At 38.5% G+C, this 15,827-nt stretch overlaps 1 protein-coding gene across 21 annotated transcripts in view; it reads right to left on the reverse strand.

Annotated features, from left to right (window-relative positions):
• The window catches only part of APBB2 (amyloid beta precursor protein binding family B member 2), a 398,493-nt gene that overhangs the window by 310,817 nt on the left and 71,849 nt on the right, over nt 1-15,827 (reverse strand). The window lies entirely within an intron of this gene.

The raw sequence follows: 15,827 nt of genomic DNA on the forward strand, positions 1-15,827 counted from the left end.
CTCCTTAATAACGCTTCAATTTATCTTAACTACCTCTTTAAAGACTTTGTCTCCAAATACACTCACATTTTAATATATGAATTTTGGGGAGACACAATTCAGTCCATAACACTGTTGGAATCACTAACATGGCAAGGTTCTATTTCCATTTATTCTTACCAGTGCCATGAGGCTAGACTCAATAATTAACTCACAGTTCAATTCTCACTTACTTAAAAATTAGCTACCTTTCTAATATAATGAAAGGATACTACATTCTACAATGTCCCAATGACACCCTGATTTTGATTACAAAAAAAAAAAAGCAACATATCTTTTTCACTGTCTTTATGAAATACTTCATAAAGACACACACCAAACAACCATAATGAAAAGTCTTTTGGGGAAACCCACAGATTTCTAAGCACCAGTTGCCAGTCCACATTTTATAAGCATTTGTACTGCGACAATACAACACAAGGAAAAAAAAAATCAAAGCATTCACTTGATATTCCACATCAATAGAAGGCAATTGCAAAAAAATTTCATTCTCACTCACTTCACTTGTGCCTTTTCATGTAGCCGTTCACTTCTTGGCATGAAAGGTTGCCTACTGCTGTGTTAATCTAGACTACCTGCTTCCAACATCAAACTGGGTTCAGCAAATGATAACACTATCGGAGATTAAGATTTCTATTCAAAGCAGGTATGTACTACAGAATGGGAGAAAATATTCACAAACCATGCATCTGACAAAGATCTAATATCCAGAATCTATGAGGAACTTAAACAATTCAATAAGCAAAAAAACAAATCACTCCATTAAAAAGTGCACAAAAGGCTAGGCACGATGGGTCATGCCTGTAATCCCAGCACTTTGGGAGGCCGAGGTGGGTGGATTACCTGAGGTCAGAAGTTCAAGACCAGCCTGGCCAAAAGGCCAGGGGCGATGGCTCATGCTTGTAATCCCAGCACTTTGGGAGGCGGAGGCGGGTGGATTACCTGAGGTCAGGAGTTCGAGACCAGCCTGGCCAACTTGATGCAACCCCATCTCTACCAAAAATGTAATAATTAGCCAGGTGTGGTGGCAAGCACCTGTAATCCCAGCTACTTGGGAGACTGAAGCATGAGAATCGCCTGAACCCAGGAGGCGGAGATTGCAGTATGCCAAGATTGCACCACTGCACTCCGGCCTGGGTAACAGAGCGAGACTCCATCTCAGAAAAAAAAAAGAAAAAAAGAGCAAAAGACATGAGGAGACACTTCTCAAAACAAGACATATAAGCAGCCAACAAACATATGAAAAAATGTTCAACATCACTAATCATCAGAGAAATGCAATTCAAAACCACAATGATATACTGTCTTATACCAGCCAGAATGGTTATTATTAAAAAGTCAAAAAACAACAGATGCTGGTGAGGCTTTGGAGCAAAGGAACACTTCTATGCCGTTGATGGGAATGTAAATTAGTTCAGCCACTGAGGAAAGCAGTTTGGAGACTTCTCAAAGAATTTAGGACTGCCATTCAACCCAGCAATCCCATTATTGGGTATATATCCAAAGCAAGTATGTGACCAGGAATATCATCAGTAAAAGGTAACATTTTAAAATTTCTAAAAAATCTAACTGATCACCAAAGCCCTGTAAAAGAATATCTAAAATAATATAATTGTAATCACTTTAATCTCATTTTAAGCCTTCTAATAACTTATGACTCCAGTTTTGTCCTCCAAATTCAACTACGTTATTCATTAATTCCACAAACATTGGCTGAGATTATACTCTGTACCAGGCAGTGTTCTAGGGGCTGGATATACAGCAGTGAACAAACCAAACTTGTGCCCTCATGGAAGTGACATTCTGGTAAGGTACACACATCACTTCCCCTACTGTCCTACAAACACATTTCCCCTTCCAACTTTCCTGGTTGAGGCACCTGTATCTCCAGCCTCCTGGCTTCCCAAAGACAAAACTAACAGGCTATTATATATTTTTAATTTTCCTTCACATCCCTCCTGAGATCTCTGATTGGCATTTCCAGCCCCTTGCATCCTTTACCTGCCTTTCCTACTACAGACAACACTGTCACCATTTATCTACCCCTAAGCCCCAGTGACGAGCCAGAAGACTCTACTTCCTACTCCCTCCATCACACACCGTGTCTTTGACCAAATCCTATTAATCCTGCCCCAGTGTCCCTCCTCTGTCTCTCCTGGCCTCTCCATTCCCACCACAATCCTGGCCATTTTTCTTCTCACTTAACACCACAGCCTCTCTCTAGAAGATGAAACCCATAAAGCAGGAAGAGCCATCTATTCACTTTTGAATCCCAAGCACCTAGCACTGTTCTTGGCACACAACAGGAGCTCAATAAATGTGGGGAGTCAAGACTCCTGTGCAGGGTATTCAAGTCCCCTCTCAACTGGCCCCACTTTCCATTTTCTTGCCTCGTCTTCAGTCACTCTCCACCACCAACACCCTCCTGACTACACAGATGGCACATTCCTGCCTCCATGTCCCCTCTCACACTGCTCCCTCTCCCTGAAATGTCATCACCTCTCCCCTACCTGTGTGCCTTGGGAAGTCCAAATCAACAGTCTAGACTTGGCTGAAAAGGGAAGAATTACTTGCTTTTTTACTTTTGTTTGCACAGAAGTTTGGACACATTGTATTAGATCAATAGGCTTTGTTCTCCTGCTGTTGTGCCTCACTGAACCATGTGCTCTGGGGCAGGGCTTGTGTCTTTGCTTTGTTTGTTTTTAATTTTCAGTGTCTGACATGTGGTATATCTTAAGTGCCTCTTGAAAGCCACTTATTCATTCCTTCAACAAATATTTATCAAGTACCCAGTCCCCACCAGACACTAGTCTAGGTGACAGGGATGTATCAGTGAACAAAAACAAAAATCCCTGCCTTTTGGAATTTATATATATAAATATATTTATATTTATATATATTATATTTATATTTATATATATAAATATATATATTTAAATATATAAATATAAATATATTTAAATATATAAATATAAATATATTTATATTTATATTTATATTTATATTTATATTTATATTTATATAAATTCCTCTTGGCATTTATATTCCAGTGAGAAGAGAGAGACAATAACTTAAAATGTAAGTAAAGTATGCAGGTATGTTAGAAGGGGCTAAGATCTACAGGGAAAAAAATTAAAAGGTTAAGAGGGATTTGGGGAGGAGTGACAGGAAGGTTTGCGATTTTTAAAACATCGATCAGGGTAGGTTTCACCGACAGACTAACATTTGAGTAAGAATTAAATGAGAAAGGACATTACCCAGGAGGATATCTGGGGAAGAGAATACAAGAAGAACCAGCCAATGCAATGGCCCTGAGGCAGAAATCCGCCCACTGTGTTCAAAAGCCAGGGAGGCTGTGATGGGGCCAGCATTCCAACATCAATCCTGCTGTAGCTATATGATGAAAAGAGAAAATTGAGAATGAGAAGGAAAATTTCTAGAATTTCACAGTTATCTAGAAATGAGGAGAAGGGTCTAAGCTGCGGCTTGGTCATTATCAATGAAAAGAATGGAATGTGGACATGTTTCCAAGGTCCATTCCACCAGAAAACAGTCCTGACTCGACCTTCAGCGTAGATCCATTGCTGCCCCTTACCCAAGCCCTCATTCATCTGGCCTGGATTATTCCAGTGACCTCCTTGCTGCTTGCCCTAATTCTATCCTTGCCCTCTACACTCTATTCTCAACAGAGGAATCCTGTTAAAACTCAAGTCACACCACAGCACTTCTGCTATCAGAACTTGCAATCAGTCTTCTCTGTCCCCACAGTAAAACATGAAGTCCTTATGATTGCCTAGAGGGCCCCAGAGGGTGGCCCCCTCCTTTCCTTTCTAACTACATCTCATATTCTCCCCATAGCTAACTCTCCTCCAGCTCTGCGAGGAGCTCTTCAGAGCACAGACCCACCGTGAGGCCTTCTACAGAGGCCAGTCTCCTCGAGTGCCTACCGATGCCCCAAGACCACGCCCTCCCCACTTCTGCTCCCCATCCGCCCTCCCTTCTCTCCACGGCCCTAAATGTTAAGGCCTTGTAGGACAGATCCCCTTCCTCTATGAAGCTTCCTAGGATGGTCTGACTCACACCAATTTCTACCTCCTTAGGATCCTGTGGCCTTCAGCACCCACACCATTTATCTCAGCCCTTCAACTGCTCCACATCATAAGGGCCCAACTAGACCATACGTCACCAAAGAACAAGCGCCACCCCTTATGCTTCTCTGGCCCTGAAGTACTGACAAGAAACATCACAGCAAAACATGCGAGAGTACAATGTTTTAATTTTCTAATGTGTTTCCAACACATTAAAAGTATGGGGGCACTCACAAAGCTCTACATTTCTGCCTTCTCTTGATGTATCAGCAGATCATGCTACACTGGAGCCTCATTCCTGAACAGCAGAAGCGAGAAGCTGAGCAGTAGCTGTGCCCTTTTTCTCCACTCTATGCCCAAGTTCACTGGTTTACTTTCTGTTGGGTCCCTGTCTTGTCGGCATTTGAGTTTGCTATCCTTGTATTAGGTATTGATTACCCTGAATTTTTAAACTATCAGATTCTTTTGGGAAGTGAGTATGTACTGAAGATAATATCAGTTTTTCCTCATTTATGATATCAACTGACAATGGTGGTGTTTTAGACTTTTCTATATTATAAATATCAATTACATACAAACACATACATATACATACATAGATATGTATTTTAGAAACTGTCCCCTTAATCTCCCTAATAGATTAAAATTCCTATACTATGGTTCACATACCTTGAAATATAGGGGTTATGATTCCTGGCATGACTAAGTTTAAGGTCAGATATCAGTACAGAAGTTATAAAGAGAAGGAGATACGGCAAAAATAAACATTACTGAGTCGGATGAGGTATTTAACAAACCATTTTAGGAAAATACATTTCTAAAATTCTTATGAAATTCGAAAAATAACACTGTTTACTGATTTTTAAAAATAAAACTTCGGCCGGGCACAGTGGATCACATCTGTAATCCCAGCACTTTGGGAGGCCAAGGCGGGTGGATCACCTGAGGCCAGGAGTTCAAGACCAGCCTGGGCAACATGGCAAAACCCTGTCTCTACTAAAAATACAAAAATTAGCCAGGCATGGTGGCACACACCTGTAGTCCAGCTACTCAGGAGGCTGAGGCAGGAGAATCACTTGAACCCAGGAGGCGGAGGTTGCAGTGAGTCAAGACTGCGCCACTGCACTCCAGCCTGGGCGACAGAGCAAGACTCTGTCTCAAAAATAAATAAATAAATAAAAAGTAAAAATAAAACTTCAAGTATTCCATATGAAATATGGATAAAGGTTAGCACAATGCCTTTCTTCTCCAGACTACCATTATTTACACTGTAAAAAAAAATTTCCATCTTCATATCTATTATTACATTTCAGCACTCAAACTAAGCCAAAGGAGGTAAATCACATCATAGAAAAATGAACACAACAGTTTCCAGACAAGCCTATCAAGAGTTGAAGAGTTAAGCAGCTATTGCTACCAGAAGAGTTTAGAGGAATCATCTCCTTTGACCTGTGACCTTTGTCTAAGGGTTTTAATTAAGAGAAAAGCAAAATCTGGACACAGAAGTCAAAAGATATTTAAAAAGTCACCCTGGCTTTATCTGTGCATCAGTCATTACTTCAAGTCCAAACAGGCAGGCCTTTCTTAGCCAACAGCTTTCCTGATTAGCAATCAGATTCTGGAGGCTTCCATGGCCACCTCCAGTCCTGCAGTCTGAAAAGCAAATACAATTCAGTCCAAAGCTCCTTTGAAAGCAAACAAACTAAGCATAAAGGTACACCTTCAAACACACTTCAGCAAGATTGAATTCATTGTCCTTCAAATTACATTTAGGAAATATCTTTTTCCTTTCTATTTTTCAACTCAATGTTTTAATTAATAAGCTTTCCTGAGAACATTTGCTATCTATATGCTTTACCACTCTCCCCACAAAAATTGCTTACTTCCTCTGAACTCCCAGAGGACAAGAAAAACTGACAAATGAACATTAGAAAAAAATTGCAATATTTTTAAAAAACACTTAGTAAGGTTTTATAAAATACATTAAAACTAAAGCAAAATGATAACATAATCATACTGCTCAGCTATCCCGATTTTTTTTTAAAGGAAAGAAAAATAAGTGAACATAGTTAGAAAATTCAAATACAGAAAAGGAAGAAAAAGTTTTCCAGTTTATTAACAGTTGTACTGTACATCTTTTTCAGGGAAAAAATGCATACACCAGCATATATACCTTTTTTTAAAAAATTATACAAAAGGGAATGGTAATCACATTGATTCCACAAGGCATTTTTTTCATTTTTTATATATATGTACACGTAAGTGTGTATATATATCTTATAAATCTTTCCAAAGGAGCACATATACAGAACTACTTCATTCTTTACAAATATGCTACAATATATCACATAAATATCTTGGCATAGTTTTAAGTGAACATATTTATGAAATTGCTGGTGATTTTAAGTTCTGAAATACATCACCAAATTGCTTTTGAATTGTGTCTATTTCAGAAGATAATTTAATCTCAAACAGAAGTCCCTTTTTTGCATGTGCTGTAAGTATCACAACTGACCTGCTGTGCCTCAAACTGCATCTCAGAACTGCTAGACAATCAACCCCTAGCAGACCAAGTCAAGCTCTTCTAGACAACACAGACTCCATGAATCAAACCAGAAATGTCTCTAAAAAGCTGGAGGTTGGCAATCACAGCTTTGGAAAGGGTTCTGTATAGCTTAACCTTTCCGTTTGTTAGTTTCTGTACTTTGTGTCTAAGAGGCAGACACAGCGACAGGAAAAGGAAGAAAGGGATTAACATCTACTAGGTACTTAACTAAGAATGCTACCAGGTGAGAATACTAGAAAAGCACAGATTGACCAGAGTCTCAAACCATCATAGAGGTAAACACCTTGGTCCCTCTCTCCCCACTGAAAAATTCTAGGCAGCTCCCAAACAAGGAGTGCAGAGTAAGGGGGAGGGGAAGCCAGGAATGTCCAAGGCTTATCTTCTTCCTTCCTTCTCTAAGCAGCTGCTTAGGAGTATCTGATTCCCCCAGCCACCAAAATACCTCTCAGTAATTCACAGCAAGTTCATGGAGTAGATGGCTGGGCCACATACCTAGCTATAAAACCTAGGACACACTTTCCTTTTTTCTTTTTTTTTAGACAGTGTTGCTCTGTCACCCAGGCTGGAATACAGTGGCTCCATCATTGCTCACTAAAACCTTGACCTCCTGGGCTCAAGTGGTCCACCCACTTCTGCCTCTTGAGTAGCTAGGTTTATAGGTATGTGCCACCATACCTGGCTAATTTTTTTTTTAAGTTAATTAATTTTTTGTAGAGATAGGTTGTCCTATGTTATCCAGGCTGGTCTGGAACTCCTGGTCTCAAGTGATCCTCCTGCCTTAGCCCCTCAAAGGGCTGGGATTACAGGTGTGAGCCATCGTGCCCAGCCAGGACAAACTTTTTAGGGCCGGGCGCGGTGGCTCATGCCTGTAATCCCAGCACTTTGGGAGGCCAAGGCAGGCTGATCACAAGGTCAGGAGATGGAGACCATCCTGGCTAACATGGTGAAACCCCATCTCTACTAAAAATACAAAAAAAACAATTAGCCAGGCGTGGTGGCGGGTGCCTGTAGTCCCAGCCCCCACCCCCCCACAAATAAAGAAAGAAAATATATAAAGAGAGTTTGCTCTGGGTAAACCACTTCATAGGCAGTGCTTTGATTTATACAAGTATATCATGGAGTTTCAGAACATCTGGATTCAAATTTAAATTAGTGGGTGTAAGACTTGAACAAAAATCATTTGATCTCTCCAATCCTGAGCTTCTCTAAAACTGGGTAACACTGTCTCTGTCAAAGAACTGTTGTGAGGATCAAATGAAGTCTGCCCCCGCCTTGAGCCACTCCCATAAGATACTGAGAAAGTGCTTAGTACTTGGCAAACTGCACATGCAACCTCTCCCCAGAAGGGCTTGCATTTTGGCTGTTTCCCTCAATAATACTTCATTTCGTTCCCTCCAGCAAACTACCACAGCTGCCCTCCTTACAGGACACTGCTAACTAGTTCACTTGGAATTTAACTGATTTGCACTGAAGTAACACAAATTCAACATTCCTTATCACTCATATGTTAATGACTGCTCAAGACCAGTGGTCATTTTCAATCCTATTTTAGAATAATCAAGGATCTAAAGGCCTGATTGGAACTCCAGACTTCTTATTTCTAAGAGAATTCATTCCTCAAGTCACTAATTACTGTCTTACTTTTCATATGCTCTGTGACATTTTAACCAGATACCAGAAAAAAAGCCACAGCAGTAACAAACTATATCCTTGAGCCCTCAAAAAAAAAAAAAAAAAAAAAAATCACCCTTACAAACCCAAGCATAGCATGGTTACTATGATTCTAAAACCTGTCCTCAAAGGGCCTCAGATGCATGATTACATTCAAAACTATATTCTTGCATCCTTAAAGACAGTACACTAACAAACTGCACAGAAAGATTTTTTAATGCAAGCCAGACCAATGTTGATACTTGTTTTTTATAAATTATTATATGTTTTTTCATAGACACTATCCAAACCAGTAGACTATTTTTGTTTATGAATGAAGCCAAGGATCAATGATCAATGCTTATCTGAATAGATAATAATCAATTTGGAAATTTCAGAAACTTTGAATAGCTATCGTGTCGTGTATAGATCTTATTTGGACAATATAATCAAGTTAAACATTTTATGCATCACAGATCAGTATGAAACTGAGAAAGTACTGTTTGTTCTTGTATCAGTAATTATATTAAAATAAATGACTGTATGTCACTCACATACAGTATCTTTGAAAGCTGTTAAAACCTATACTTCACAGATTATTCAACATAAAAAAAGACAAGAAAAATATCAAAAGATATATTATTCCAAACTGTTAATGTATTTATCATAAACATCCTCATTACAGATGTATACAAAATTGTGGCTGTACTAAAGAAGCAAGTTCCAGGCACTCTTTTCTTTTCTAGACAGGATCTGGGTCTTGCTATGTTGCCCATGCTGGTCTCAAGCTCCTGGGCTCAAGCGATTCTCTTGCCTCAGCCTCCTGAATAGCTGGGACTACAGATACGTGCCACCACACCCAGTTCCCTGACACTCTCTTCATTCTGGTGTTGACTCAGTGAATGTGACTAGGTTGATCTGATTTTGCTTCATCTGCAAGCAAATGATCATAAATAGGCCAGAGTCTTCATGAATGTAATTGTACTACAACTCAAACTTCAGTGATTCTAATCATTTTGAATCCCAACTTCAGCTGGCAAAAAGGCTCTATTCAAAGTAAACGATGGTTAAGAGGTTACTCTAACCCAGCCATACTTTGATTCAGCTCCCAAAAGAAAACAAGAATAAGAAGACCTTATCTTTCCAGAACATTATACTACACTCCTCATGGAGTCATTCTGTGAATAGGTCACAAAGATGTTTAAAGGGGCAACAGAGAGAAAGAAAAGATTTAAAGAAGTGACTGGGTTAAAAGTTTCATAACACCTATTTCCAGGGACTTAGAGTTATAAATGAAAGCTTACTTATGGCTTTGACTTTAAATGAACGATAAAAAAGATAATTCCATGTTGCTCTATGGATATGTTTTTAGGAGGTGATATTATCAGTTAAAAGACTTCCCAGGAAAGTAAAAGGGCCAGGTAACACACATGTCAGTTGCCATCAAGCTGGTCTACTCAGGTTGAAATGAGAAGATTACGAAGAAAGCAGGAAGCAGATAAGCCATCCTGAGAACTGAGCCCTCCAGGAACCAGGACGCATGGCTTGACCTACTAATGGCACTGCAGAAAACAGGTTCCAAATCTAATAGCATGACTGTAATCTCCAGTTAAAGCCCAGCAGCAACAGTCAGCTCAGCTATGTGCCAGAGAAGGGAAATGTCTCTGCATTTCACCAAGACTTACATTTAGATTTTTTCACATTAAAAATAAGTCATGTCCCAAACAAAATTAGGAGTTTATTAGAAAACAAGAGAAAATGATCAACTAGATTCCAAACGTCACAATAAAGCACTGACTTTTAAAAAATTTCCTTTTCAATGTTTATGCATCCATAACGCAGTTGTAACTAAAGATATATATATTTTGCAGTCTTCACATTTCTAATATAATTATTTTAATGTCTTCACACTTAGCTATTCAGAATCATACTAATACAAAGATAAAAACAGAATAGGTAAATATAAAAATACAGCTAGCACTTTATACTATGAAAAATGTCCAATTTTCATAAAACATATAGAACTACACTATGTTACCAAACACACGCAAGACATTTTAATTCATAGGTTTTCTATTTAGTAAAATAATAGTTTTGTGATATGAGACCCAATTCATGTTACCATTAATGAAAATACTTGAAATAATATGCCAGCCTTGTAAATCCTTCATTCAGTAGTTATTGGGAATGATTAAGACAGAGGTAATGAAAAACTTAATCTTTTTTTTTTTCAAATGCAGAACAGGTATAAAAATGATTACCACCTTTATGAAAAACAAAGCACTGCTTAAAGTCATATATATAGTAATCTGGAAAATGCACTTTGATTGATTCCACATTGTCATCTACCACATTAGATTTCCATAATTACCCCAAAGAGAAAACACCAAATACTAGTACTCTAACACAGTGACTCATAAAGAACAGAGAGGAAAAGTAGCAAAGGTACAACAGTGTTTTTTAGTGAAGACACTGCATCTTAAGTCCAATTCTTGAACTAACTTTTTTCATAGAAAAATTGCATTGCAAAAACCAGTGTGGTACTAGCATAAGGACAGATGGTAAACCAAAGGCACAGAATTGAGAGTACAGAAAGAAAGCCCTTACATTTGTGGTCAATTGATTTTCTACAAAAAAAGTCAAGTCACTGGTTAGCCTTTTCTGCAAATGGTGCTAAGACCTACATGCAAAAAATAAAAATAAAAAATCAACAAAATAAAATAAACATAGACCCAAACCTCACACCATACATAAAAATTGACCCCAAATGAATTAAAGACCAAAATGTAAAGGGTAAAGCAACAAAAGTTTTAGAAAGAGCCTGGGCGCACTGAGGCAGGTGGATCATGAGGTCAGGAGATCAAGACCATCCTAGCTAAAACAGTAAAACCCCGTCTCTATCAAAAATACAAAAAATTAGCCAGGTGGGTGGCTGGCACCTGTAGTCCCAGTTACTTGAGAGGCTGAGGCAGGAGAATCACTTGAACCTGGCAGACAGCGGTTGCTGTGAGCCGAGATCACGTCACTGCACTCCAGCCTGGTGACAGAGTGAGACTGCATAAAAAAAAAAACACAAAAACTAAGTTTTAGAAAGAAACACAGAAACTTTTCATGAGCTTTGATTAGCCAGCCAAAGAGTTTTTAGAAACATCAAAATCATGAGCTTTGAAAGAAAAAACGAATAAACTGAATTTTGTTACAATTAAAAACTTCTGAGCACCAAACAACACCGTTAAGAAAATAAGTTTATACATACACACAGTTTCCCATATTGATGCAATTTATCAATGATTAAAATTTACAGTATTTCATTGTTGCGGGTAAAGACACCATTAAACAAGCCAGAGACTAGAAGAAAATATGTGCAAATCATATATCCAATAAAGAGCTTATATCAGACTATATACAAAAAGAAACAACCCAATATAAAAATGGGCAAAGGATTTGAACAGGTATTTCTCCAAAGAAGATATAGGAGTGACTAAGAAGCTCAATGACTGAATAAGTCAACTGTGAGAAGATAAATTTCATAATTATCATCTTTTATCCTTATCAAAAAGCTACATAACAGAATGATTTCACTAGAAACTCCAAAGCACATAACTTTGTATTTCTCACATCACACTCAAGTTTTCAAATCACTGCAAAAATAAATAATAACAACATCCAGATTGGACAAGAAATAAAACTACATCTGCAGATGACATAATCTGGTATATAGAAAATACTAGCAAAGTCATACACATAAAAAACTATCAGTACTGATAAACAGGTTCAACGTGGTTGCAGGAAACAAGATCATTATACAGAAACCAACTGCATTTCTATACACTAGCTACAAATACTTTGAAAATAATTACTTTCTTAATTTATAAAGGCATCAAAAAGAGAAAAATACTTAGGAATAAATTTGATATGGAAGTATTAGACTTGTACCCTGAAAGCAATACAACACTGTTGAAAGATATTAAAGAAAACTGAAAGAAATGGAAACATGTCCCATGTTCATGTATCAGAGCTCTTAATATTGATCTGCAAGTCAACATAAGAGCTCTTAATATTGAACTAGAAAGTCAACATAATCTCTATCAAAAGGCTGGCTCAACATTCAAGGATCAGTATCATCCATCCTATGACTAAGTTAAAGAAGAAAATCATGACCATATCAATAGTTGCAAAAAAGCACCCAACAAAAATCCAACACTATTTCATAATAAAAACTCTCAGCAACTAGAAATAGAGGGGAAATTTGTCAACTTGATAAAGAACATTCACAAAAAACCTAAAACTGACATCATATTTAATGGTGAGAAACTCAAATGAGTAAAAAACTTATCCATATATCTATATAAAAACCTGCAAATTAATGTTTCCAGCAGTATTGTTCATAACTGCCAAAACTTGGAAGCAACCAAGATGTCCTTCAATAGGTGAATGGATAAAGTGTGGAACAACGATATAATGGAATATTATTCAGTGCTTTAAAAAAATGAACTATCAATTCATGAAAAGACATGGAGGAAACTTAAATGCACATTGGTAAGTGAAAAAGCCAATCTGAAAAGTCTATCTATTGTATAATTCTAACTATATGACACTGTGGAAAAAGTAGAACTATGGGGCAAAAGATAAGTAGTGGCCAGGGGTTCAGGAAGAAGAAATGAACAGGTAGAACATGCAATTCTTTTAGGGCAGTGAAACTATTTTGTATGATACTGTAATGGAAATACAACTTATATATTTATGAAAGCTCATAGAACATACAACACAAAGAGTGAACCTAATATAAACTATAGATTTTAGTAATGATAATGTATCAATATTGGCTCATCAATTACAATATACCACACTAATGCAAGATATTAATGATATAGAAAACTGGCAGTAGAAGTCACATGGAAACTCTCTGTACTTGCTGCAAAATTTCCCCCAAAAAACAGTGTAATTACAAAATATAATATTAATGAAAACTCTATCATTAAAAAGAGGAAATAAGTCTTTAAATTCATTTAATTCTCCTTAAAACAGAAAGCTGACTGAGGTTCTGGTGAGAACAGCAGCTGTTACCTTGCCGTGTTAAAACTAACTCCAGACAGCTTTCTGATAACCTCTCATTTGGCTAGGCCTTAAACAATTGTATTCAGAGTAAATAAGATTCTACCATTACTAACCTCTGAAATTATCTTCATTATCTGCAATTTACTTTAACTATAGGCTCTGGAAAGCCTTCCCTTCTTTTAGACTCAAAAAGCAAGTAATTGAATTAAATCTATTTTTTAAATCTTTTTAATGTTTTTTAATGTTCCTAAGACTTAATCCTCTTCTACCTTGTTAAATAATAGCCCTCCCTGCTAGTCTACCACCCAACAGAATTCCTAATTCCATCTCTGTTCCCACAAAACTTTGTTCTTACCTCTAGAGATACATTGTCACACTGCATGTCAGTCATGTGAATACTTATCTGGCCTATCCCCTACACCAGGGGTCCCTGGTACCAGTCTGTGGCCTGTTAGGAACCAGGCTGCATAGCAGGAGGTGAGCAGTGGGCTAATGAGCACAGCTTCATTTGTATTTACAGCCGGTCTCCATCGCTCACATCACCTCCTGGGCTCCGCCCCCTGACAGATCAGTGGCAGCATTAGATTCTCATAGGAACGCAAACGCTATTGTGAACTGCACATGCCAGGGATCTAGGTTGCATGCTTCCTATGAGAATGTAATGCCTCATGATCTGCCACTGTCTCCCATCATCCCCAGATGGGACCACCTAGTTGAAGGAAAAAAAGCTCAGGGCTCCCACTGATTCTACATTACAGTGAGTTGCAAAATCATTTCATTATAGACCACAATGTAGTAATAATAATAAAGTGTACAATAAATGTAATGTGCTTAGATCATCCTGAAACCATCCCTGCCACCCCACTCGCTGTTTGGAAAAATTGTCTTCCACAAAACTAGTCCCTCATACCAAACAGGTTGGGGACTGCTGCCCTACACCATGAGCCCCTAAAGACAGGGACTATGCCACAGTCATTTTACACTAAGACCTCACTCCTAGAAGGTACCACCAATTGGGATGTTTTGGATGTAAGAGACAGACACCTAACTCAGATGAACTAGCTAACTTGCCAGGAAAGTGAAAGAGGAGATGCTGGGTTTAGGCACTGCTGAATTGCAGGCCAAAAATTGTGTGTGTGTGTGTGTGTGTGTGTCTGTGTGTGTGTCTGTGTGTGTGTGTGTGTGTTTATCTGTGTGTCTGTGTGCATAAGAGTGTCCCTTCCCTTCCCACCAATCTCTTTTCCTCCATCTCCCTGCTTTGATTTCTCCTGTGTTGTCTTAATTTTCAGTAAGGTTTTCCCTAAGTCATAGAAAAACTGCCACTAGCAGCTCCAGCTTAACAAACTCACAGAAGGCAAAACTTCTTCAATAGTTGCAATAAGAATACTATGGCCCCTCCAAAGATGGTTGTGACCCTTTAGTCCATTTTCATGCTGTACCTGAGACTGGGCAGTTTACAAAAGAAAGAGGTTTAATGGACTTAAGTTCCACGTGGCTGGGGAAGCCTCACAATCATGGTGGAAGGCAAGGAGGAGCTAGTCATGTCTTGCATGGATGCCAGCAGGCAAAAAAAGACAGAGCTTGCGCAGAGAAACTCCCATTTTTAAAACCATCAGATCTCATAAGACTCATTACCTATCACAAGAACGGAACAGGAAAACCCCACCCCCATAATTCAATCACCTCCCACCAGGATCCTCCCATGACATGTGGGAATTATGAGAGTTACAATTCAAGATGAGATTTGGGTGGGGACACAGCCAAACCATATCACTGGCCACGCTTATGTTACATGCCCATAACTGAGTCAGCAGGGTCACCTCCTCCAACTACACAGGGTGAAAATGAAGCAAGGGCAATCATCCAGGGAAAATCTGGATGATTTATTAAAAGATGGAGGAAAAGGATGCTGGGCAGACAAAGCCAACAGACATTCACTACTTCACAGATTCTGAAAGACTGTGACTCACTACTTTCTAGGGAGTATTTATTAGCTGCTTATGTAGAAAGCTGACTTACCCACTGAATGTCCAATAGAAATGGTCTGCAATGTCTGTCCCTGTACAATATATGTTTTCAAAATGAATTATTTCACTTTACTGCCTCATATGGGATTATCCATGCTGTTTCATTCACCTGGCCCACAGTGAGAGCATTTTGCATTTATTTAAACACCTATGTTTTTCAGGACATTTCTCTTCCCCTGTCATATATAAGTATCTTAATGCCAAATGCACACACTGCAGAAAATGAAATGTGTTGGTGGCTTTTGTTTGGGGAAAGATTAGAGTATATAAAATCTGGCCAAGCAGACTGGAGGCTCACAGCCAGAATTATCCCAACAGAAATGGCAGGTCTCCATGCCCCACCCTTCAAAGTTTGAAAACACAAATGAGTGCAAGTCTTTGAAACTACAAATGCAACTC

The sequence above is a fragment of the Gorilla gorilla genome, chromosome 3 (assembly GCF_029281585.2).
Source record: "Gorilla gorilla gorilla isolate KB3781 chromosome 3, NHGRI_mGorGor1-v2.1_pri, whole genome shotgun sequence".
In the NCBI taxonomy this organism is placed as follows: domain Eukaryota; kingdom Metazoa; phylum Chordata; class Mammalia; order Primates; family Hominidae; genus Gorilla; species Gorilla gorilla.